The sequence below is a fragment of the Mauremys mutica genome, chromosome 5 (assembly GCF_020497125.1).
Source record: "Mauremys mutica isolate MM-2020 ecotype Southern chromosome 5, ASM2049712v1, whole genome shotgun sequence".
In the NCBI taxonomy this organism is placed as follows: domain Eukaryota; kingdom Metazoa; phylum Chordata; order Testudines; family Geoemydidae; genus Mauremys; species Mauremys mutica.
This window is the reverse complement of record NC_059076.1, coordinates 72,227,384-72,253,367: the sequence shown is the minus strand read 5'-3', so window position 1 is coordinate 72,253,367 and position 25,984 is coordinate 72,227,384. Positions and strand designations below refer to the sequence as shown.

At 38.8% G+C, this 25,984-nt stretch overlaps 1 long non-coding RNA gene across 4 annotated transcripts in view; it reads left to right on the top strand.

Annotated features, from left to right (window-relative positions):
- Positions 1 to 25,137, top strand: part of LOC123371642 — a 51,395-nt gene extending 26,258 nt beyond the window's left edge. For all 4 annotated transcript variants that reach the window (XR_006579882.1, XR_006579883.1, XR_006579884.1 and 1 more), the window contains 2 exons: positions 17,523 to 17,755; positions 24,753 to 25,137. This is a non-coding gene — a long non-coding RNA (uncharacterized LOC123371642). The remainder of the gene's footprint in view (positions 1 to 17,522; positions 17,756 to 24,752) is intronic.
- Positions 25,138 to 25,984: the final 847 nt, after the last annotated feature.

Below are 25,984 nucleotides of genomic sequence, written 5' to 3'. Positions count from 1 at the left end.
TCATTGCGGATAGTTCTCTGAACATATCCACTCAATGTGCAGCAGCAGTCCAAAAACGTTAATAGGAAGTCAAGTATCAGAGGGGTAGCCATGTTAGTCTGGATCTGTAAAAAGCAACAAAGAGTCCTATGGCACCTTAAAGACTAACAGATGTATTGGCGCATAAGCTTTCGTGGGTGAATACCCACTTCATCAGATGCATGTAATGGACATTTCCAGAGGCAGGTATAAATATGCAGGCAAGAATCAGTCTGGCGATAACGAGGTTAGTTCAGTCAGGGAGGGTGAGGCCCTCTTCTAGCAGTTAACTCTTTGTTGCTTTTTAATAGAAAGTTAGGAACCATTAGGAAAGGGATAGATAATAAGACAGTAAATATCATAATGCCACTATATAAATCAGTGATATGCCCACACCTTGAACACAGCATGCAGTTCTGGTGACCCCATCTCAAAAAAAAATCTATTAAAAATGGAAAAGGTTCAGAGAAGGGCTACAAAAATGATTGAAAGTATGGAACAGCTTCCATATAGCAAGATATGAGGGGGTGTCCACACAACCCAAGCCATGGATGGGTTAGAGTGGCTTGCTAGGCCAATTAACTCCCCAGCCTGCAATTGGAGGAGGAGCCAGGGACAGGAGGCTCAGCTGGAGAATCAGGAGGGCCTGTATGAAGCCCAGAGATTAGTACCAGTTGTGAGTTGCTTGGGAGTCACTCCCTAGGAGAAGGGTGTGTGTTTGAGGCTATGGAGGCAAGTAGCCTACAGTTAATCCCTGAGAGGAGGGAGTTGTAAGGCTGGCAAGCCCAGACAATGGCGGAGAGCCAGAAGGTAAGGCAGTGGCTCAGGAAAAGGCAGTAAGGTCCAGGAGTGTGAAGACTTTAGTACTGATTAAAAGGTCCCTGAGCTGGAACCCAAAGTAGAGGGTAGGCCTGGGTTCCCCTACCAGCCCCTGGGGAAGGGGCACCATAGGGGCAGTGAATGGGAAAACTGCTGGTAAGGAAAGACTTTGAGGCTCCAGAAGGGGGAAACACGCGTAGTGACTGGCCGCAGGACCAAGTCATGAAGAAATATCTCCCAGAGTTGCAGAGACTAACAGATAGCGCTCCAGTAGGTTGTGCAGCAGGTAGCAGAAGTGGGTCCCGGACCTGGAATGAGCTAATCCCCAGAGCGGCCAGGAGGAGGTTCCACCTGCTGTGAATGGACCCTGTGAAAGGAGAGATTAAAAAGACTGGGGCTATTCAGCTTGGAAAAGAGATGGCTAAGGAGGATATGATAGAGGTCTATAAAACTATGAATGGTGTGGAAAAAGTGAATAAGAAGTGTTATTTATGCCTTCACATAATACAAGAACCAGGGGTCACCAATCAAATTAATAGGCAATTAAAACAAACAAAAGAAAGTACTTCTTCACACAAACACACAGTCAACTTGTGGAATTCATTAACGTGGGTTGCTGTGAAGGCCAAAATAACTGGATTCAAAAGAGAATTAATTAAGTTCATGTAGGATAGGTCCATCAATGGCTATTAGCCAAGACACTCAGGGATGCAACCCCATGCTCTGGTGTCCCTAAGCCTCTGACTGCTAGATGCGGGGACTGGATGACAGGGAATGGATCACTTGATAATTGTCCTTTCTATTCATTCCCTCTGAAGCATCTGGCATTAGTCACTGTCAGAAGACAGGATACTGGACTAGATGGACCTTTGGTCTGACTCAGTATGAACATCCTTATGTTCTTAATCCAGCAAAAAATAGCAAAGTACTATGTCTAATCTAAATTAATCTTAAATAACTGTTTTTAGTTATATATCACTGTGCACTGGGATTTAATCCCAGTCCCAGCCATTGGCAATCAAAAAGTGCAGCAAATCCATGGTGTAAGCAGGATAAACTGCTATAAGATGTGATGTGTATTGATGTAGTTTATTATTACCTGAAACGTGGGTAATAGGGGCTTTGGCAGTTCACATTAAGGGGTTGCACCAGTGCTCAGCCACTAATGGCTAGCTGGGGCAAATCCTCAGTGTGGTCAAGCCCTAAGAAGCACAAAAGCCCAGGGCAAAATCTTTTCTTTCCTCCATCCTTCCAGAGCAACAGGATAGAGGAGGACAGGTGCATGTTTGTGTGCACATGCTGATCCTTGAGGAAAGCTTTATCAAAAAGTATGTTTTACAACTCTATCTAAATACTGTAAGGATTGGACTGAGGCTGTGATAAATGAAATGGTGGGGTAACTCCCTTTGATGGACACCCAGCAGCCAGTTAGCTGTAAAATCCCTCTTGGTAGCTGTTCATAGAATCATAGAATATAAAGGTTGGAAGGGACCTCAGGAGGTCAGCTAGTCCAACCCCCTGCTCAAAGCAGGACCAGTCCCCAACTAAATCATCCCAGCCAGGGCTTTGTCAAGCCTGACCTTAAAAACCTCTAAGGAAGGAGATTCCACCACCTCCCTAAGTAACCCATTTCAGTGTTTCACCACCCTCTGAGTGAGTGAAAAAGTTTTTCCTAATATCCAATCTAAACCTCCCCCACTGCAACTTGAGACCATTACTCCTTGTTCTGTCATCTGCTACCACTGAAAACAGTCTAGATCCATCCTCTTTGGAACCCCCTTTCAGGTAGTTGAAAGCAGCTATCAAATCCCCCCTCATTCTTCTCTTCTGCAGACTAAACAATCCCAGTCCCCTCAGCCTCTCCTCATAAGTCATGTGTTCCAGCCCCCTAATCATTTTTGTTGCCCTCCACTGGATTCTTTCCAATTTTTCCACATCCTCCTTGTAGTGTGGGGCCCAAAATTGAACGCAGTACTCCAGATAAGGCCTCACCAATGTCGAATAGAGGGGAATGATCACATCCCTTGATCTGCTGGCAATGCCCCTACTTATACAGCCCAAAATGCCATTACCCTTCTTGGCAACAAGGGCACACTGCCAACTCATATCCAGCTTCTTGTCCACTGTAACCCCTAGGTCCTTTTCTGCAGAACTGCTGCCTAGCCATTCAGTCCCTAGTCTGTAGCAGTGCATGGGATTCTTCCGTCCTAAGTGCAGACTCTGCTTGCTTTACCTATAAAGGATTAAAAGACCCCCAGGTAAAGAAAAGGAAGTGGGCACCTGACCAAAAGAGCCAATGGGTAGGTAGAACTTTTTAAAATTGGGAAAGAAACTTTTCCTTTGTCTGTTGTTCTCTCTGGGCTGCAAGGACACAGAACAGCAATGCTGTAAGCAGCTTTAAGCCAGGTATGATTATAGATTATCAATTCATACCTCAAACCTACTTATCTGAAGCCTCAGATATGTAAGTAAAATTAGGAAATATCTAAAAAGATGTGATTAGGGTTATTTCTTTTATTTCTTATTGGCTTGTGGATCTCCTCTCTGCTAACCCCAGATGCTTTTGTTTGCTTGTAACCTTTGAGCTGAACCCCCAAGAAAGCCATTTTGGGTGCTTGATTTTTGGAATTGCTCTTTTAAAATCTAGCAGAAGCCTAAGTTCCAGATGTATTTTTTTTGTTTTGTTTTTAATAAAATTTACCTTTTTTAAGAACAGGGCTGGATTTTTGGTGTCCTAAGAGGTTTGGGAATGTTGTTTGATTAGCTGGTAGCAACAGCTAATTTCCTTTGTTTCCTTTCTTAGCTCTTCCCCAAAGGGGGGTGAAAGGGCTTGAGGGTATCCCACAGGGAGGAATTCCCAAGTGCTCCTTCCTGGGTTGAAAGCATTTTTTTTTTGCATTTGGGTGCTGGCAGTGTTTACCAAGCCAAGGTCAGAGAAAAGCTGTAACCTTGGGAGTTTAATACAAGCCTGGAGTGGTCAGTATTAATTTTTAAAATCCTTGCGGCCTCCACCTTCTGCACTCAAAGTGCCAGAGTGGGGATTCAGCCTTGACAGAGCCTGATTTCTTTTTGGCAACAGATTCCACCAACAGGGTCCTGCTTCAAGGAATGCCTTGTTCCAGTGCCTGATAGTGTTACTACATGATCAAAACTGAGCTTTCATTTATAAATTAATAAATAAGTTTCATGTCTTTTCCATTGCAAATGCAGTATTCACAATCTGAATTAATGCATTGCTGTCTTGGTAAACTGGCTTTTCAGAAAACATTCTCCATCCAAACCATAGCATAAGCAAAGGTATGAGCTTTATTACCATTCATCTCAATATTGTGTTTACTCAAAGTCATTTAGATGTTAACACTCTTAATCATGCCAAATGTGATTTTTCTAAATGACGTCAAGGAAAAGTCAGAAAATCCTGCCCTGGCAGGGAGATGGACAGATTACTTAAGTATTTTTCCATTTCTAATTTCCATTAACATCTTATTTTGGAATTGTAGAGAAGAAGGGAAATTATTGCTTTGCTATTCTCCTTTCATAGCCCTGGAGAATCAAAGCATTTCTAAGTTTTCCGATAAGATCAGTGTAACATCTTCCATAGCCATTTGTTCTACTCCTGGTTTTAAAAGAGGCTGTCTCATGGGATTTCATTTTACTTTATTTGTATTGTGTGGCAAGGCTTTATGACTTGAGAGGTAGCATATTAGACTGAGACAGGCTCAGAGGGCAGTGGGATAGTTTTTTGTGGAGTGTTCCATGGGCCCACTTTAATTTTTGGTATGTTTTTTTAAGATGAAATTATGTAAATGCCTAGATGTTTGGAGAAGTGCATTTATCTGTTTCACTGTTTTCAGTTTATAAATATTGTTATCTGAACTAGTAATAGCACTGCTGTGTTTAGGGTATAGAGTGTATTAGTTCTCACATTCCAAGAATGTGCCAAGACTGAGAAAGACCTTTATGTTAATAATGTTAGTCTCAAGCATACAAATATATGTGGTCTATGGGAGTAAGATCCTTGGGAGGAAAATTCCATGACATTACCATACATTTTCTCTCTTTTCCATTGTGGAATGGCACAAGGGTTTGCTCACCTCCTGTTCAGAAACATCAGGGAGAACAGCCTCCCTTTCTCCCTTTCCATGTGTTTCCTCATCTCAAGTCCACTCCACTAGAAAGCTCAGGTAACAAATCTTCTACATGGGCTTCTCAAGTCCTTTGTGCAGAAGAAAGACACCACCAACCACCACTTCATGCAGCCACAGAGAAAAGACAAGATTTGCCTCCTAGTTTGTGCAACACTTTGGGGATCCTTAGGTGTGGTATGACTGTAAGTTAATGCTATTATTTTATAATGTATTGACATATTCACAGTCCATTTTTTTCAGATGAAAACTAGTTTTCAAAATTCTCAAACCTCTAAACACATTAACTATTTGAACTATGCAGAACTCAGAGAACAGGTGCTTACTTATGTTAAATGAATATCTACATTTTATTATGCTGGTTGTCCTTACAGAGATATCTCTGCTGTAAGTACAAACTTTCAGAGTAGAGATAAAAAAATCAGAAAAGGGTCATCTCACTGCACAGCATGCACCTCCAATTTCAGAGAAATATGAAATTCAGACACTGAGTAGTTCTGGACCTCTTCCATGAAACTATCAGAAGGAAACTGTGGCCTTTAATGATCACAGGCATCCATGTTCAATTGAGTGTGACTAGATGAAGCAAGAATTCAAACTGAATCTCCTTAGTGAATTGTCTACTGATTGAGATGTAGCTCAGCGAAAGCAAACAAGGTCCCAAGAGAACAAATTTCTATTGAGAAAGCAAGTGCAAAACCAGATTTGAGGCTGCAAAGTGTTCTTCGGACAGGTTGCAATGTGTAATTCTAATACATAACATGGGAAAAATGTGATAAAGAAATGCTTATACATTTTTATTTAAAAGAAAATTCTCCTCACCCCATCCACATAAAAAATGATACAGGAAAAAGTCTTTATTTCTTGTCCTTTCTGAGTTAATGTATTCCATTTAATCTGCACCAAACATTCCTCTGAACTTTCTTGACTCAGGATGATGGCTACAACATCAGTATTTCTCATTGTGAGATATTTCAGATTAAAAACTGTCATCTTGTATTGAATTAAGGAGCAGATCACAAATCACACACTCAGCTGTGCTAACTTTCCTTGGCATCTTATTGGATTCAGAATTGGCATAATTTCTCTTCATTTCTCCCTCACTGCTATATTTACTTTCTCTTCCTACTGCATTCTATAGTCAAATATTAGAAAATATACTGGAGAATAAAAGAAAAAGGGTCTTCAGAGAAATACAAAGAGTTTGTTATAAAATTCCCATAGAAATGCAATCCCTTCCAATACAGAGAGGAAGAGACAAAAATACTGTCTGTCTGATGCAGTAGACTATATCCAAGGCTTCCAAATGACTGTACTGCCAAAACAGTCTGGGATGATGGTTTCAAAGCAGAATGACCTTTCAGGACAAAGGTCAAACTGTTATAAACTAACAAGAAAACAATTCAGTGGCCAAGAGCTTCAGATCTTCTCAAGTAAAGGTTGTGCAAATGAGCCCATCACCATTTGATGTCCATGAGTCCTCCCCATACACACACACACACCTGCCTTCTCTTCTTGCACTGGTGTCACATGACTACTGGAGTTACTAAAGCCCTAGGCTAGAATAAACCCAACACAATTAGAGATAGGGAAATAAAGTTTTGGGTAGGCCTACAAACTGTGAATCACTTAAAAAACAAAACACCTTTCTTAAGCCTAAGAAAAGACCTTCCACCAGTCTTTGAGATGTGCTGCACAGGGGCCTTTCACCCTCAATCATTGTCATGCTTTAATGGGAACTCTCTACCCTGGTTTCTATAGTTTTAGACATTAACAATGAGCCCCTGGTTCCTCTTTCCTTCTCTCCTTACAACAATCACAGTTCTTTTTTGGGTGAGAGTCAGGGATAGAATCCTTGGGTCACATGACTATTGCTTAATCCATTTGGCTAAAATGGAGCTGTCATTAAGGAAAAGAAAAAACACTTTTGCTTCCTACCATGCTGGCTTTTGTGGATCCCATTCTTAAATGCCAGGTGCCTAACTCAGGTTTTGTGTATCCTGGTGTTCAAGTGGTTTTTCTACGTGCCTAAATATTAGGTGTTGCCGCGCTCAATCTTTGCCGATCTGGGCCACACTCTATGAATGCAGAACTCTGAGAAGTTGCAGAGTTTTTATGAGACAGGAGTCATGGTGCATTTAAAAAAAAACATGTTCGCCACCCGCCCTCCCCCCACCCTCATTTTGGTAGTCAGTAAAAAGGTAACTTTAAACCTAGGGCTAGTTTTAGGGGCAGGGGAGCAGGGTGGTTGCCTTGGGTACCTGCTTCCATCTTGACACTCATTTTTGTTTGTTTGTATGCTCCACTTATTGGCTTCTCTGACTGGCCAGTCATTTTTTGTTTGGTTGGGTTTTTGATTATGTGGTTTTTTTGCTCAGCTACTCAGGGTGGGGAGTACCAAAAATGTTTTCTGACATAGGCAGCAAAACATCTAGGGCCAACCCCATTTAAACCTCACATACAGTATAGATGATCAAATAAGGACCTTTATCAAAGACACAAAATATTTCCCTGTGGCTGTTAGTTCCAGTGCAAAAACCCATATTAAAAGTATGAAGATAGTACAGTCACAAAACGAAGGGCCAGATTCCTCCCTCAAATGCACTCAAATCCCACAGAGTTAATGGGAGGTATGTATACATCACCTAGGGTAGAATTTGATCCATAGATGGTGGTCTAAAATTTGCATCTTGTGAATTCAGAAATGTTGGCAAATGTGAATACATTATATTATCTGAGAGCTTTATCACTAGCCATCTCCTTCATTACAGTTTCCAGGCACAAGAGCCACATTTTGTCAATTCACAATACTGAGGTTTTAAGATATCTTAAACCAAATTGGTGGTAATGACAAACGGAAAGTTACTGAAAGAAAGAAAATGGTTATATAATTCCATATTGTTACTTACAACTGGGAAATATATTCCTTGTCCTAATATCAAAAATCTTATTAGCAGCACCTTCTATCCTATTTGCAACTTTTCTATTTGCATTAACACATTAATTTTTGCTAATACTGTAGAATATTGTTATGATACAAAGGTCACAAACATACAGTTCCTGTTAAAATAGAATAGATAATACTACGTAGGAAAAATTGTTGCTACTTTAGAGCCCTGTTCAATATTCTTCTTTTAGCAAACTCCCATTGACTTTCTGTAACAAGGGCTGAATACATTGTCAGACTGCAATGTTACTCCAAATAAAAATCAGTGGGGCTAGCCTCAATAAGGACAATGACTAGTTCCAAATACAAATACTGTGTATATTCTGTCTGTTGTAAATCCATCAAAAACATAATTCAAAAGAGATTTTTAATAAAAAGGTTCCTAACTCTAGTACTTAAAACTAAAGCTGTTGAAAAATGTGGAATTTTGATTTTTTTTCCAGAGGAACAAGAAGCAATTTCCATTTTTTTGACCATCTCTACTTTTAACAAATATGCAATTGCACATAAATAGAGAAAGACAATGGACTGAGATTTGCAAACATTTTAACAATTTATGAAAGACTTTCTAACTCACAAATGGCAGAAGAAACCTGATCACACTCCCACATGACTCTTAAGAAGTAATATGAAGTCTTGTGCTCAGGAGTGAATTTCACTCTGTGCTACCTAATGGTGCAATAAAATTGACTTAATTATGTTTAGGTTCTTCACTATCTTTGCTTTCTTTATTTTAGCAAAAAATTTGTCTATGTGTTCTATCCTCCTGAGGTACCAGAATCTCCTTTCTTTTGAGACATTTTAAATGTTGGGCCAAATTCTTTTCTCCATTACTCCCATGCAACTTCCATAGGCATTTTTGTGGGGTGGGAGGGAGTATCTGGGGACAGAATTAGGTAATAACGGTGACGTAAATGTCAAATGTCAGAAGCCATCAAAAGAACCACCTTTTCTCAAAATATAAAACAAAATTTAATTTTTCACTAAACATTTTAGCAAATGAGAATACTGGTGGTATGTTTGCAGAAAGAGTTAATTTTACTCACTCCTAAACTTCTGTTCTGGTATCCAGTGCTGTCCCTCTTTTCTTCAATTCTTCGTGCTCTTCTCTCTTTTTCTTATTCACTTTTGCCTATTTCTTGTAAAGTTTTCCTAATATTTCTACTGAATATTGCAGCTCAATTCCTGAGCTGTGGACAAGTAGCACTTGACACAAGTCAAGTGCAAGAGATGTCTTTCATCTATGATAAACCAAACAGGATTCACCTACCTATTTAAAAAAAAAAATCCTCACAATCAATAAACTGCATTTATTGTCTATGATAATAAAACAGGATCCATCTGTTGATCTGGGGAAAATTCAGATCAGTTTGAACTTACCTAGAGAAAAATGTTCATACAGGAATCTGGTTGCACTTTTAGAGAGAGTATAATCTCTGTTAGAAGCTCTTCACAACATAGGAGCTCTTCACAACAACTGAACATATTCTATTAATTTTAGCTGTTATTCTCATTATAGAATTAATTAATTAACATGGTTGAGTTCTTGTGGCCCAACATATTGTAAAAATCCTGATAACAGACAAACAGGGCTGGAAGGAAACTTGAGTGATAAGTGATCTCTCTCCTGCCATCCATCTCCATCCTCTGACAAATGGTCATCTAGTCCAGCCCCCTGTGCTGAGGCACAATCAAGTATACCTACTGACAGGCATTTTTCTAACCTGTTGTTAAAAATCTCGAATGATGGGGATTCCACATTCTTCCTTGAAAGCTTATTCCAGTGCTTAACTATCCTTACAATTGAGAGGGTTTTTTTTCTGAATATCTAACCTAAATCTCCCTTGCTGCTGATTAAGCCCATTATTTCTTGTCCTAACTTCAGTTGACATGGAGAACAATTGATCACTGTCCTCTTTATATCAGCTCTTAATTTATTTGAAGACTGTTACCAGGTGCCCCCTGAATTTTCTTTTCTTAAAACGTGTCCAGTTTTTTGTAACCTTTCTTCACAGGAAAAGATTTCTAAGCCTATTATCAGTTTTGTTGCTTTCTTCTGGATTCTTTCCCATTTATCCATATCTCTCTTAAAATGTGGTGCCCAAAACTGGACACAGTACTCCAACTGAGGCCTTACTAGTGCCAAGTAAAGAAAGACAATTACCTCACATATTTTACATATTACACTCCAATTAACGCACTCCAGAATATTAGTCTTTTTTGCAGCTGCATCACGTTGTTGACTCATATTCAATTTGTGATCCAATATAATCCTTTACACAGATTCTTCTCATCAGCTGTCAGGGGCTGAAGCTGGGGCTAGAGGCAGGACTGTACACCCCTGCCCTGCAACTGGAGCTGGAAGCAGGGCCCTGCAGCCCCTGCCCTGAGGGCTTGCAGTGGGGGCTGCAGCCAGGGCTGTGCACACCTGTCTCACAGCTGCAGCCAGCTCTGGAGTAGGGGCTGTGTACTCCCTGTGCCTATGCCCTCTAGTGGCCTCTGGAGCCTGGGCTTCCCCTCCAGCCATCGTGGGGGGCTTGGCCTGTCAGTCCTCCCACCCCATGGGACTCCATTCCTCCCCCTACCTAGCCCTCCCCCCCCCGGTTATTTTTAGTGAAAGTCACTCATAGATCACGGTCTCCCGTGAATTTTTGTTTATTGCCCGTGACCAGTCCATGACTTTTACGAAAAATCTTAGCCTTAATAATTACTCATTGAGTACAGTTTTACGAACAGTTTTGCCCCCATCTTATAGTAATTTCATCTAGACCACATTTCCCTAGTTTGCTTATGAGAATGCCATGTGGGACTGTGTCAAAAGCCTGACTAAAATCAACATATATCACATCTACAGCTTTCCCCCTGCCCATCCACTTAGCCAGTAGCCCAGACAAAGAAAGAAATTAGGCTGGTTTGGCATGATTCGTTCTTGATGAATACATGTTGGATAATAACAATATTTATTATTATTTATGTTCTGGTAGCACCAAATGTGTCAAGTGATTTCCAAACACAGAAGACAGACTCCCTAACCTGAAGAGCTTCAGTAATGTCCTTTTATTGGTTTGCTTTATGGCAATGGCAATTATAAAATAAATATCACATTTTACTTAGGAACAGAATTATAAAAAATGAAAATATACATGTTTTAATCTCTTAGCAATATAAAACATGGTTTTATAGTTTTCAGAAATCATGGTTTCACCCTTGTATATTAACAACATACATATGTACTGACTATGAAACAAGACCTGTACCTTTGCCAGAGCAGGAACCTACTAATAGCAATGCAGCAGAGGAAGTGCCTCTTCCTCAACTGAAGAACACTGGATAGAGTGAGCCTGTCTGTCCTGTTCGACATTCAGAGAATCCAGTTGTCCAGTGCCCCATGATGGTCCTCTAGTGCCTGGTTATGTTGAATAAGTATTTATTGTCCCTCCCTGCTGTATTGTACAACAGCTTGATCCTCTGTTCTGGCCAAAAGAGGATCTGGTGCAAATCTCTGGCCTACTTCTAAAGCTGGAGCCAGAGTACTTTGTCCCTGGCTAATTCCATCTCTTCCTGAACTCATCACTTTTCTCGACTGAACAAAAAACGTTTTTCTCTACTGACCTGAACTTACGGAACTATTTTTTTTAAGCCTCTGACTTAAAGGCTTGGGCAAGGCCCATTAGAAAATATGTCCCATAATCATAGTATCTTTAAGGAGCTCAAGATCTATATTTTTGAGACACATGTACATATTGGAGAAAAATATAAATAAAATGGATTTTTTTTGCAACACTTTAATCTGAAGAATCATATCTATTTATATTTGACATTTAAAAAATAAATAGCATAAAGGTCTGCTTGTTTATAAAACACCACCGAATTGGGCAGTAATTGTATACTGCATCTTGAAAAAAAGAACCCAAGGTAGTTAAAAATTATCAACAGGAATCACTGTTGTACACATTTGAGCTGCTAGTCAAAAGGACATCATGCTCACAGACAGCTTCATTAGAAAATGGAAAGGAGACATTAGTAGCTGTCTGCTGTCCATGGAGTGATGCCCATTATAGTGACAACTTAAATGCATACAATGATAATTGCTACTGATGTTTCTTTTTGCATTGATAGATTTTAATCAGCAGCGCTGGCAAAGAGAAAATAAAGTAACGGGGAAAGCAATGTTTCTTAAAATTAGGGGTTATTTATAGGTACTGTTCATCACACCAGAATGAACTGTATATGTATTTAAGTATAGACTTTTCATTGGTAAACTGGTATAGATTAATGGATTATTGATGAAGTATCTGGTAGTTAACAACTGAAGAACAGCTAAAAATACATGTAAAACAGGACCATGATTTGCTAAAAGGTGTACTGAGAAGATGTGGCACTATAAAAAATACTTTGCAAAACCCCCCAATCCTATTATGTATATGAAGTTTTCAAGAGGCAGGAAAATGTGCAGATGGGTCAATATTGTAGAAGCCCGTGTTTGCCATAGCAACTAGATTTGCAGAGGTGCCATGTGCAGTTTTGCAAAGGAGGTTACAAATGAGGAGCAGAAACAGGGTATGGATCCCTTGTTATGCAGGTATCTTAGCTATTTCCCCTTATGAACAGTAGTACTACAACTGTGTGAATTACTGCAGTCGCTTGGATGCATAATTTCATTTGTATCTCTGTGGTCCTTAACAGATTCCATTGTCTGATGGGACTGTTGCCTAGCTCACTGTAGTTGCCCTGGATACAACTCTTAACACAATGGCTAGTTTGCAAGTCAATAACCCTTGGGAGGTGGCTTCTTCTTGAGGGTCAGACATAGGAAGCTAATGCAGGAGAGAGAGAGAATAGGGACTTTTTTTGGGGAGTGGGTCAAGTTGGACTCTCACCTGAAGAATATTACTCCAGTTCTCTGTTACTAGAAGAACTCTTCATTGATCTAGATATATGCTCCCAATAGAGTATCTGTTTTTCTTATGTATTGCTAGGATGCACAACACCACTGTATCAAGGTGCCATCCCACTGCCAGTTTTCTACTCAATCATAAGACAGAATTAGATAGGAGATAGTCAAATGGGGGTTCAAGTCGATAGGGCTTGTGGAAGGAACTGGCAGACAATCAAAGCAGGCCAGAATGGACCGTGGGTCAGCAGGCAGTAGTTCAGTTCAGGAATGAAGGAGAGATAGGATGACTGTAGGAGGATTGGGCTGTTTGGAGGAAGACACAGGCATGAGGAGATGAGGGAGGGTTACAGTTCTTTGAGGAAGGATAGCAAACAGAGTTGGACATGAAGGAGTAATACTTCATCTCTTCAGTACAGTTCACTGAGGACAAATGAAACATTCTCATATACAGCACTCATCCTCAATGCTGAAAGAGTGAAGTATTTATTCTAATAATCTACGCTTAACTGCCAGGACTTCTCTCCTATTTTGTAGAACCAACATGTGTTGAGGCTGTTGAAATATTTACCAAGCACGTTGTCTGCTAGTCTACACAGTCTTTGGTAGTAGACATACCATGTCTTTTAATGCTTATTCATTCTATGAACACGCAGGAAAGACTGAGGGCACGTGTTACAGGAAGTACTGAAAACATAATGATGAAAAATAATTGTTTAAAAATATGAAGTTACTGTCTTAGGATTGTCTTAGATCTCCAGAGAGTGCTCCAGAAGATGTTTTATGTCTGAAGGACAGACTCATCCTTCTGTTAATGGAGTCACTGGGGATGATTATAAGAATAAGAACATTTTCTTCTAAAGCTACAGGGAAGGGATCATGAAAAATTAGCTAAGCTGAAAAACCAAAATATTGTTTAAAGCACTAAAAAGGTGATTGTTTCTAGTTAGTCATATATTTTATATTTATTTGAAGTGGGGATATATTCTGTGTCAAGCTCTGCAAAAATAGCTTCACGCTAAAAACTCTGAAGCAACGGTTTTAGCCTGAAAACTTGTGAGGAGAGGTGTCCAGGACTATCTGATGAGGAATGTCACTCATTTGCACCCCCTGCTAGAAAAACATTAAATAAAAATATAGTTATCAAAACTTTCAAGTTACCTACCGGATTTGTTGGTTAATCTATGAGACCTTCTCTGAGTGCATAAGAACTAGATTGCAAGAAGTGGACAGAGGTGATGGCAGGAATCCCACACAAAATAAACACACTTTTAATTAAAACCTGCTAATAAATACAGTATAACTTCCTCCTCAAACTGTCTTTTTCTTAGTATTTTAATTAAATAAAATAAAACTCAAAATGTTCACTCTGCAATCTGTGAATGTCCTGAGAGATAATGTTTATAAAAAGTGAAAATAAATAGACATAGTTACAATATATCCCAAGAATTATGCAAGCTTAATTGCACCTGAGTTAGTTACTGTGCATCCATTTAACCAGGATAGATACAATGAGCTTCTACACACTCCCTAAATTGAGATTTTCTTGCAATAGTCCGGTTACATCCCATAATATTTTCTCTCACTCTGATTAATGGTCCACATTCAACCAGAGCAAATTTTACTATTTCTGAAAGACATAACAATTGCCTATTCTTGATTCTTTTAGTACACTGAGCTGATTTTTTGCTCTATTTTTTTAAACTACCCTTTGGCCAAACTCTCCCTAGAAAATTTTTACACATCTACTGGATGAGCAATGCTTTCCTGTTGGGGGAGTTATTTTTCATAATCATCATCTTCATAGTAAGAGCGGGCAAGTAGATTCTGGCCCTGAAGAGCACATACTGTTCAACTCAGTCTGGAGAATGCAAAAGGCTTTATGTCACCTTTGTGCTTCTGCAGCCCTGGAATGGCTGTGCTTCAGGCTAGTCCCATGGCACAACTTAGAGCAGCTCGTGAGCAAAGAGACCATGATGGCAGCTGGGAATAGTTGGTGTTAAAAGGAATTTGAGGATTAATCATGTGTGGTTAACTGGTATGTGTCAGCATAGATGTAATTAGAGATGAATGAACAGATTTAATATAGTACCTCTGATACACCCCCGAGGCTCTCTGAGTGAAGAATTGGAAATTTATTCTGTTTTAGTTGTATGTTGGTGAAAATGACCATTTTGAAGTTTTATGATGATGATTTGGATGTTCCATTCTAATACCCTCTTTTCAGTCAGTTTCGTCCTTATCTGATAATTAACTTTTGATTTAAAATGTTCATGATTAGGCCCAACTCACAAATGAATTCTTTTTTTGTAAAGTTTCTTAAAAATCCATTCCTCCTTTTTTGAGTTATGAAAAGCACATTTTCTCCATGTGTCAAGACATTTTCCAAATTCTTTTTTGGCCCTGTGGAAAATGGTGGTAAAGTTTAGAGTGTTGCCCCCCCTTAAGTGACTCTCAACCTTTGCAGATTGCTTAAAATCTCAGTCTTACTTTTGCATGAACATGTTTTTTTGCACATAATTTATTGTTCTTTCTAATTATGAAAGCTGATGATCTTTTGGTATTTTCTTCTACTGTAAATATTTAATAGTATTACATGTCCAAACCATTTCACATTGTTTCTGAAAACCTAATCTGCTCAATGATTTATTTACTAGCACTTGCCTTTAGTGCTACAAAAACACAGTGGTGTCAGCTTTCCCATTCTGAATTCATCTATCATTGCCTTGAACTTGTCAGTGTGTGTAAGACTGTCTTCATCTCCTATAACGCTTCACTTCTTTAAACCCAGAGTATGTTTAAAGATATCATTATGTCTCTTGGACGTAGATGAATTTGATCAAGTTCTCTGAAGTTGAGTTAAAATGATTCCTTAGTTAAATATATCTAAGCTTTCAAACATTATTGTTGTAATATCAAAAAGCTTCTTGGGGAAACAAAAAGAATAGACTAGGGAAATTTATCTGTTAGGGAAGATGTTTGTTTCCTTTAAATTGGCATAAATATTAAATATCTTTCCCCTGTCTATTAAAAATATTAACAGGTAAAAATAACCCTTTTTAGCTGTTTTGTGAATGCTATGAAAGTTATCATTGTCCTGGCTATTCTAATAAAGCTATTGATTTGGTGTAGTAAATCATGGCCCTTGTGAAGAGAAGAGACAAGACTGTGGTGTAGTAAATGTAAAAGGGACTTTTTATCCAGGATGTTGGACACCCATAGATCCTGTAGCTTCCTGGTTTACTAATTTACAGACTGAGGGTCTTGCTACAGCGTTATCACACAGCATCTGTCTAACTCCTAACTGGACTGCTGACTAAAATACACAGCAGACGCAAGCATTCATATATTGTCTTTTGGTCTTTACACAACATATGTAACATGAATCACACAACATATGTAACATGATTCATTTGGCAAATTGGTGTCCAAATTACATGTATAGAAAACATAGTACATATAGATGCTGCTCCTTTGGCATGGATCTGGTGGCTTCTGAAGCACAGAGGCTAGTGAGAGCCAATAGAATGCTCACAAACTATGTAAAGGGATTCTACTCAATTCCAATACACTACAGTATACAAACACAAGGATATATTATCTGTCACTTCCTCTAAGGACTTACAGCAATTGGCTTTAACTTGGGTGCTTAAATTAGGCTCTCAAATTCATATTTTAACTTTTTTTTTTTATTTAGGACACTAAATATGGATTAGGATTCTTAGTTAAGGCAGCCAGATTTCATAATTTTTGCCCATGTTACCAGTTTACCAGAGATACAATTAGGCAATAATTTGCTTGCGTGGTGAAAGTCATCAGAGGCTTTCTCATTTTGCAGACCTTACTCAAAACTACCACTGACTTTAATTGGAATCCAATTATTTTATAAATGCCATTTGATCAGTTTATAGAGCTAATTGAACAATTTAAACAATTGTTCATCTAATTTTAGGGATGAAAACAAATATTAATTAAATAACTTGTTTTATTATTCACTCAAGCTTGTTGACTAATGGGGTTGTAAAGTCTTTTGTATGTAGCAGGGATGGACAGAATGACTTGTAAGTGGCTTTGCTTCTTTCTGGTGAGAGATTTCAGACGTGTGGGCAGGAAGTGGTCAGAAAACTGAATTTCCATACTACATGAAATTCCAATATTTTTAAAAAATTCTGAATCAGAACAAAAAGTCAAAATATTGAAAATTCAGAATTCAAAGGCCAAGGGGATGACTTCTGCCTGCAGCAGCATCCCCCTCCAAACCCATGGGGATTTATCACATTTGTCAAAGCTGGCCTTGTAGAAAAGAGAAAAACTACCTTTGAACTTCTCCATCTCCAGCCCTTGAGGTGCCATACATTCAAGGGTCCCTGGGGAATAGCCTTCCTGTTCTTCCTTCTTCTGCTACTTACAGCTGCATCTACAGGTTTGTGGTGATTTCTCAGGGAGTTGTTTTCACTGCTTCAGTTCATCCTATCACCCTTTTAAGGCCATGGTCCATGATGGGAACCATCCCTGCTTCTAGACAGGAAGACGTATCAGAACGTCCTGTAGTTCTGCTATTTCTACCTGCAGAATGGAAGATTTGGCCCTTAGCCTTTATTCAAGCAAACTTCCCCCTTACATTATTTGAGAGTTTTGCCATGTAAGGGCTGCCACATTTGATCTTGAGTTACCCTGTGCTCTCTCTCTTTTCCTGTAGGGCAGGTCTAAGGCACATAAGTGGCACAGTGTCGGGAAGCTGGTGCCAACACAAACACTGGGAAATATATAAAATTTTGCTCTTTCACGCCAGTCAATCCATGAGTAAAAACTATCTAAGAGTTCAATCAAGAGTTTACTCCAGCCCAAAGCAAGGAAGGAGCCAGGGCAGGAATTGTGGAGGAGGAAGCCAGGGAAGGAATTCTCTGTGGGGAAGTAATCTGCTACTGGCAGGTATGACTAGGATATTACATTTTCTTCTGTACTGGTTTCACTGTGCTGACTGGTATATTTAGGGTGTGGGGGTGGTGTGAAGGCTATATACCTGTTTCCTGCCTACAGCAGAATTATGGAGGCTTTTATTGTTCCTGGAGTGTGACCCATAATATAGATAACTCCTACAAAGGAGTGAATGGGGATCCTTCTTACCTTGTATGGGTTGTAGAGTAAGCCATGATCTTGTTCTGAAAGGATGTATTCTCTTTCTTTCTAAAATTCAGATTAATTAGATACACCACAGATATCCAGTGTACAGAAGTTGTAATTCAGGCATAGATACAGCACACGTGTTTATAAGAGTCAGAATAATAACTTTGATTTTGCTGAAATGAATACTGAATTTTAAAAAAAGATTTTTTTTGTTTTTAAAACTGAAGCCACTGGTCTGGCTGAAGGTTTTAAACTATTTCACCTCAGACTATCATATTTCTAACTTTAATTTTAGAAAAGTTTTAAATTGGGAGGTAATTAATGCTCCTGAGGGTTTTTTGTAATTAATTAAAACTGAAAGTTAGAAACAGCATGGCCGTGAGAGAAGCACTATTAAAACCAGCATGTGGTGTTTTTACAAAACACAGGTTATTTTCAGTTATTTCTTCAGAAGGACGAGAATGAGACTGGGGAAGCTGGAAGGAAGATGCTGAGTGAGATGGAATGCAACTAGGACAAGTGGAGTTGAAGAGAATTGAGAACAAAACAGAGCTAGAATAGGAGAGATAGAAAGAGTTCTGGGAGATAACCTTATAATTCATTTTCTTTTAGTTTGCACTGAGGAAACTAATTGATATTCTATAGCAATATCTTCTATAAAAACAAAACAAACAAGTCAGCAATGAACTCCTGGGATTTTTGTAAGCAGAGTTTGAACATATATTTATAATTATAATTGATTGAAAAACTAATCATATTACAATGTCTCGATTACCATAATATCTGAGTACTCCACACTTTTTAATGTATTTATTCTCATAATACCCCTTTGAGGTGGGGAAGTGCCGTTGTCCCCATTTTACAGATGGGGGAACTCCAGGACAGATAGATTTGCCCAAAGTCACACAGGAAGTCAATGACACAGCAAGAAATTGAACCCCCATCCCTCATGTCCCAGGCTGGCACCAGACATGCCAAACCCATGATAAAATGCAGAAATTGGGCTTGTTTTTGGCTTAACTGGCTTGTGAGTTGCTTGTTGGCTAGTTTTTGGCTTGTAGCTTGTTTGGTGTGTAGCTTGTTGTAGCTTGTTGCTTCTTTTTTTTTTTTTGATCAGCTCCCGGCAAGCAGGGGCAAGCGGGGGAGAGAGTCAGGGGTGCACAGTGGGCTCACCACAGTCCCAGACTGCACGCTGGGGGGCTCTAGTACACAGAGTGTTGGGGTTCTTAGTGATTGGCTTGTTTTGGCCTTGTTTTGAAATAGGATTAGCCTGATTTTTGGCTTATTGTGAAAGTCAGGGTGTTTATTTACCGCGTGAAAGTTGGCAACTATGGCTGGCACCCTAATCACAAGACCAGCCTTCCACTCTCTCAAAAAATGTGAAAAAATCGTCCGTGTTTTTCATTGGAAAAAATCAGATTTTTATTTTTTTACCATCTCTATTAATGATGGGGTTGGAAGGGAGTTGTATACATATGCATTTAGAACCTGCTCGTAGTCACAATGAAGGAACAATGAATTTTGTCACTGAGTTAGTCATATCTTTCCTCTGATCAGGGAAGGGTTGGACTACAAGAGCAGATATTTTCCTTCTTTAGGTGCAGACTGACACAGGCTACTGTAACATCCTAATCCAATTTACTGACAAATATGTAGGGTTTTGAAAACAGATATTATATGGCAAAAGCATATTATAACTTAAACTTCCATAAAACCTGTGGAACTCATTACCACAAAATATCATCGAGGCTAGGAGCTTAATAGGAGCCTAAAAAGGATTAGACACTTACATGGCCAAAGAGAACATTCACAGATATGTTAGGTAAGATTAAAAAACAAAAGGTGGGGTTTTCCAGCTTTCTGAAACATGCACCTAACTTTTTTTGGAAGGGTTATAAACTTTCATACTTCAAGGCATAAAGGAACCACTCATTGACAGGGTTTAGAAAGAAGCTTTCCCTACGGGCAGGTTATTCCATAGTTGTACACTACACAGTTTCTTGCACCTTTTACTGAAGCATCTGACACTAACCACTGGGAGGGAAAACCAAACAAAAACAAAACCCCCAGAATACTGAATTAGGGCCCTGAACCTGCAAACATGACTTGCTTAATTTTATCGGTGTGAGGATCCCCATTGATTTCAGTGTAGGTTCCAATCTTGCTCTCATTACTTATATACATTTTAAATTGTTTCCTAGTCCTCTGAGTATTTAATATATTGGCTTGCAACTTCTTGACTTTGGAATTTGTTTTGAGAATTTTCTTCCATAAACTTTTGGATTGTGTGTTTGTGAGAGAGAGAGAGAGAGAGAGAGAGAGAGAGAGAGCATGTGATCAGTGGAGAGCACTAGAAACTGTGGAGACACTGCTCAAAATATTATTTTTCTATATAAAACTGAGTTCTGTGAAAATATTTACTATATTATGGAGTGGTTTATTGTTTCCCCATAGTTAGGGCTAAACCTACTGTCACATTATAAGTCAAATTTTCATCCAACCTTCCAACTTTCCCAAAAGGAACCCAATATCATTGACCTTTCATATCGCACATCTCATCCTAGGGCAGAATGTTTCTAGGAAGTTTGGAAAAACTAGTTAAGAAATTTTAATATATGGTGTTGAAAAATGTCCCTGTTGCTAACTCTTCAAACATTGTCCTAATTCTTTTATTGGCTCACATGTGTTGGCCTTGCTAACGTGTTAGGGAAAGTGAAGGTTTGTGGGTGAACTAAAACAGTGTTTAATACGAATAGTTTTATATTATATAAACAACACCAAGGTAGGCAGGGAAGGAGTTAACTGGGCTTTCATTACAGCAGAGTTAGAAGGCTCAGGAAGTCTAGTGGAGAGGGTCTGAAACTAAGAGCTCCCCCTCCTCAGGTGCCAAAAAGGACCTGGGAAACTAATCTTTTTTGCTAGATGCTTCATAAAGTAATGATTGTTTGTCATTTAGTTATCCTTTCTTGCTGTCTTTTCCTCCCTTTTTAGACCAAGCTGACAAAAACCTGAGTTCCCATTTAGTCTAATACCCATTGATAGGCCTATCTGCCATGAACTTATCTAATTCTTTTTTAACCCAGTTATAATTTTGGCCTACACAACATACCCTGGCAATGAGTTCCACAGGTTGACTGCATTGATGAAGTACTTCTTTTTGTACCTACTACCTATTAATTTCATTGGGTGACCCCCTGGTTCTTGTGTTATGTGAAGGAGTAAATAACACTTCGCTTTTACAGACCTCTCTCATATCCCCCCTCCTTTAGTCCTCTCTTTTCCAAGCTGAAAAGTCCCAGTCTTTTTAATCTCTCCTCATATAGAAGCTATTCCATTCCCCTAATAATTTTTGTTGCCTTTCTCTGCATTTTTTCCAATTCTAATATCATTTTTGAGATGGGGTAACCAGAACTTCACAGTGTATTCAAGGTATGGGCATACACTGTACTTAGCTGTTACCATTCAAGGAAGAGATCTTGGATTCATTGTGGATAGTTCTCTGTACACTGTATGCCCACACCTTCTATATGAGGAGAGATTAAAAAGACTGGGTATTATGATATTTTGATATTTGATATTTGATATTATGATATGATATTATGATATTTACTGTCTTATTATCTATCCCTTTCCTAGTGGTGCTAACATTGTTAGCTTTTTTGACTGCTGCTACTCATTGCATGCATGTCTTCAGAGAACTATCCACAATGAATCCAAGATCTCTTCCTTGAATGGTAACAGCTAAGTTATTTTGTATGTATAGTTGGGATTATGTTTTCTAATAATATGTTTGCCCAGTCACCCAGTTGTATGAGATTCTGTTGTAACTCCTCACAATGTACATTGGACTTAACTATCTTGAGTCAGCATGACAGACAGTGGTCTCAGCACCCAGCAGCCTAACTGTTCACAAGTTTTTGTAGGCATCAAGGCAACAGTGAGTTTTGTAGGATGATAATGAGGTAGCTTTGTGGCTGTTTACAGGCAGCACCTCACATGTGTTGGGCAGCATGGCAGAAAGCACAAAAGGGTTGCTTGGAAAATTTAACAAGTGAGCAGTGGAGGCTTTTAAAGTGACGGGATGAAGTAGTTTGTTTCCTTGGCTTACCATCCTTCCCCTACATTTACCTGTGGCTACTGCCTGGGCCACACTAACACAGCTGTATGTCTACATAGAACAATCGTTAAAATTACATTACTGAGGAGTACCGAGCTGGTGTAAATTGTCATAGCTCCATTGACTCTGTCCCTGATCTGTTCTCTCAATTATAATTAAGGGTTGTTGGTTTGGGTTTTTTTGGTCTGGAATTATACAGATGCTTAAGGTTCCCCCCAAGATCTTCAGATAATCCTGTAAGTACTTTATTAATTATCAGCCCCCTTTAATAAATAGAGATATCTGAGATGGACAGAGTGGTTAAGTGAGCTGTCCATAGTCACAGAGGAAGTCTGTGGTGAATCTAGGATTTGAGCCCAAGTCTCCGTCCTTGCATGCTTTCACCACAACACTATCTTCCCTTAGCATATAGCATACATACAATTGATAACTACAAAAGTACAAATGCAAGAAGAGGTTTCTTGAATAAAACTCTTATCTATATGAAGAGACATTCAGGAGACAGAGGTTTTGACCCAATGTTCTTTTCTGCATATTTGATGAAAGAAAGACACAGTGTCTTTCTAGTGACTGGTGAGTTTTCTCTTATCAAAACTTGCCAGACAATAATGGTTTGGTTTTTTCAATGCACTGTAGGCTGTTGAAGATTGCACCAGTCAGTGGGTATAATAATTTGGGCAGTCTGAAAAAGGAATTGAAAAGCTAGATGTATTTTTTTCTGTTAAAGTTTCAATCCAGATCAAAAAGTGCCATTATTGGGATTAAAACAATACAATCAACCTAAATTGTTTTGTACCACTCCAAAAAATTTGAATTTTGGTCCTATCCTGTCAGCTATTAGCATTGCTTCAAAAATGTGTATTTATAGTTAATGCATATTTTAAACAGGCAACAGGATAACTGGTGCTCCTGGTTACCACACAGGCCACACAAATGCTTCACTTGCCTGCGAGTATGCACACATGTTATATAAAGTATAATTTTAGTTAGTGATCCTGCAATGAGCTGGGCACAGGTAGAAGCCAGCACAAACTCTCATTAACAGCAATGGGGACCCATGTGGGTGCAGGGGTTCACCCAGGAAGAGTTCATTGCAGAATCAGGGCATCATTAAATTATATACCTGGAAAGTAGCATGTGTTAATCTTTCAACATAGTTTGAATTTCTCTGTACTCTGAGTATGAGTTACGACCCTACCTTCTATTCTCATGCTGCTTGTGAAAATGACTTTTAAAGGTAGTCGTAGAGAAATTAAAGTTCTTAGGATCAAATCATACTTCTTTTTCTCATGCAAAACTCCCACTGAAGTCAGTATAAGTATTTAATTAGTAAGGTGAGCAGGATTTTGGTCCCAAGTGGCTTTGTGAATAATGGTCAGTTCCACTGTTCTACGTGTGCCGCTCTCACACAGCACCAGGACAAGCATTTTTAGAAACAGCAACATTCAATTGTACAAATGGGCAGAGAAAGCGAGAGACAGGTGTTATATGAGATTATTTTTTAACTAATAATTTTAATTGACTGGTTTTCAAATTGACAACATCCCTTTAAATGACTTTTCCATGATTATGCAGCAAATAAGAACTGAATCAGAACCAGAACTCAGGAATTCTTGACTCTCAAACACTGATCACTCATTGAGGATGCTCAATTACTTGTGATAGCCATATCCTAAAAGATTAAGAGGTTTGGTTCAGGTAAATAACCAAAAGTTCAAGGGTGAACCCCTCCCCTCAATGAAGTCAATGGCAAAGCTCCCATTGACTTCAGTAGGGTCAGGATTTCACTCCAGTTGTCTTTGCCCTAATTCAAGAGTAGGGAATAGGAGTAGAATTCTACTAAATTTGGACTTGTGCACAAAGAGTTAATATGAGCGGGCTTACCACTATCTAATCAACTTCAGAAATTTCTGACATGGAACAGGGATGGAGTGGCAGATACAATGGGCTTTATTGTGCAGCAAATTAGCTTTTCTGTTGAATAGTTTAGCTTCCATTGGAAACAGGATCTGTGACCTTTTGGACATCTGAGTGCTTATGCAGCACAGAAGTTCATTGAATCAGGGCCTGTATGTTTTCAAATGTTTATGTACCTTTAGTTTCAAGTGTAAGAACAGAAGCCAATAGTGAAAGGAAAATAAAATGCAATGGAAGCAAAATACTAAATTAGTCTCTGACCTCTTTCAGCTCCTTTAGCAAACTGTGAACTCTGGCAACAAAACAGATATAGCAGATCAATATTGTGTATAACTCCAGAAAATGTTCTTTGTCTCAAACTGATGAGATTATTCTGATGTATTTGGCCCATTTCTGCAAGACCGCTGTAACTAGAGTAAAACGTTCACTGATGCCAAAAATGTTACTTGAAATCCAAGAGATATAGCTGCAAAATTAGCCTGATGCTGGCCCAGCCTTGCTCTATGCCTAAGCCTCCTGTAAAGTATTTCTAAAGCCAACAATTAAGAAGTTTAAGATCATCCATCAGTCCCAATACAGCTATTTTAATTAATATGCTATTCAAGTGGTTTCCTCTTTGCCATTTCTCATAATTACTTTGTTTTCCCAGATAAAGTTGACAGAAGAATTATCACAAGAATGTGTGATTTTTTTTTATCAAATTTTGCAGCTGTTAGAGAACCTAAAGATGATTGTTCCTAAGGGCAACCTCTCCTTTTTTCTTTCCAGCACAACTGTTTAGCCATAAATGGGTGAAAAAACTATTCAAGCTTGCCTCACCAATCCATTGCTTTGAATTTTTAATGATGACAGCTAAATAATAAAAGCTCCCTAAAAGGTAACAAATACACAGTAACATTCTGGTGGATTCTCTGCACTCTGCTATGGAAACAAACATCTGTGAAAGATTATTTTCTTTAATGTCACCTGATGAAGATGACCTTTAAAATAACCACAAAAGCAAAGCTTTAACCACCTGCTGAGAAATAAAAGGCAGATATTTACATTGCAAGTGTCTTAACTACAGCAGGAAAATGCAAAGATATCTAAAGCATTTTTACTTTCTAAGTTATGTTAAGGTAAGAAAATGTATGCTAGTCACTTATTTAAAATTACCCTGTTAACACTACATTTGGTATGTTTGTGAGTAGTAGATAACAAAATAATAATAAATTCTTAAAAAAACAAATTTTGGGGAGGGGAGTGAAGTATTTGGGCCTTGTTACAGTTATCCATCCAGAAGAGAAAGTTATATTATGATGATCCTAGACACAACTTGTGTGATTGAAGCTGTGGTCAGGAACCATAAGTGAGAAATAACAATGTCAGAATGGGCAAAATCAAGGCTGATAAGCCATATTCCTCATTCCTTGGAGCCATAGACAACACATGCCATTCTTTGTCTGGTCTGGCAGTATCAATCTCTAACTCAGATGTCCAGACGTGGCATGAAAAGTCTGATTAAATGTGATCCAGACTGACTTCACTGGAGGTAGAACTGAAGAGCCTAATGGCTCAAATGAAAAACGTGATAGAATCCCGTGAAATGGTTCAAAAATAAACTCCACCCTATGAGTCTGATTGGGAAAATTCCAAAAGGTACTGACCATATTAAGGACAATACTCTTCACATACTACTTTTCCCCCCATTTCCCCAGCCAGGAAGATATTTACAGTATTGGATAATTCTCCACCTTCATGCAGCACTTCCTGATCCTGCAAACATATATCTGAATAGTCCCATTGAAGTCGATGGAGAATACTTACATATATAAAGTTAAGCATGTGCAGGATCATGTGCTTCATTTTTAATGCTAACATGGTGCTGTCCCCAGTGCAACTCTTTCTTCAAATCTTGTTTTCATCTTTACTTATCATGAGGCAATGCCATTGCTGTGCCTCTGTCAGATTTTGTAATCTCCTGTCATCAGAGAAGCTGTATAACCAGTGATGAGCTGCCA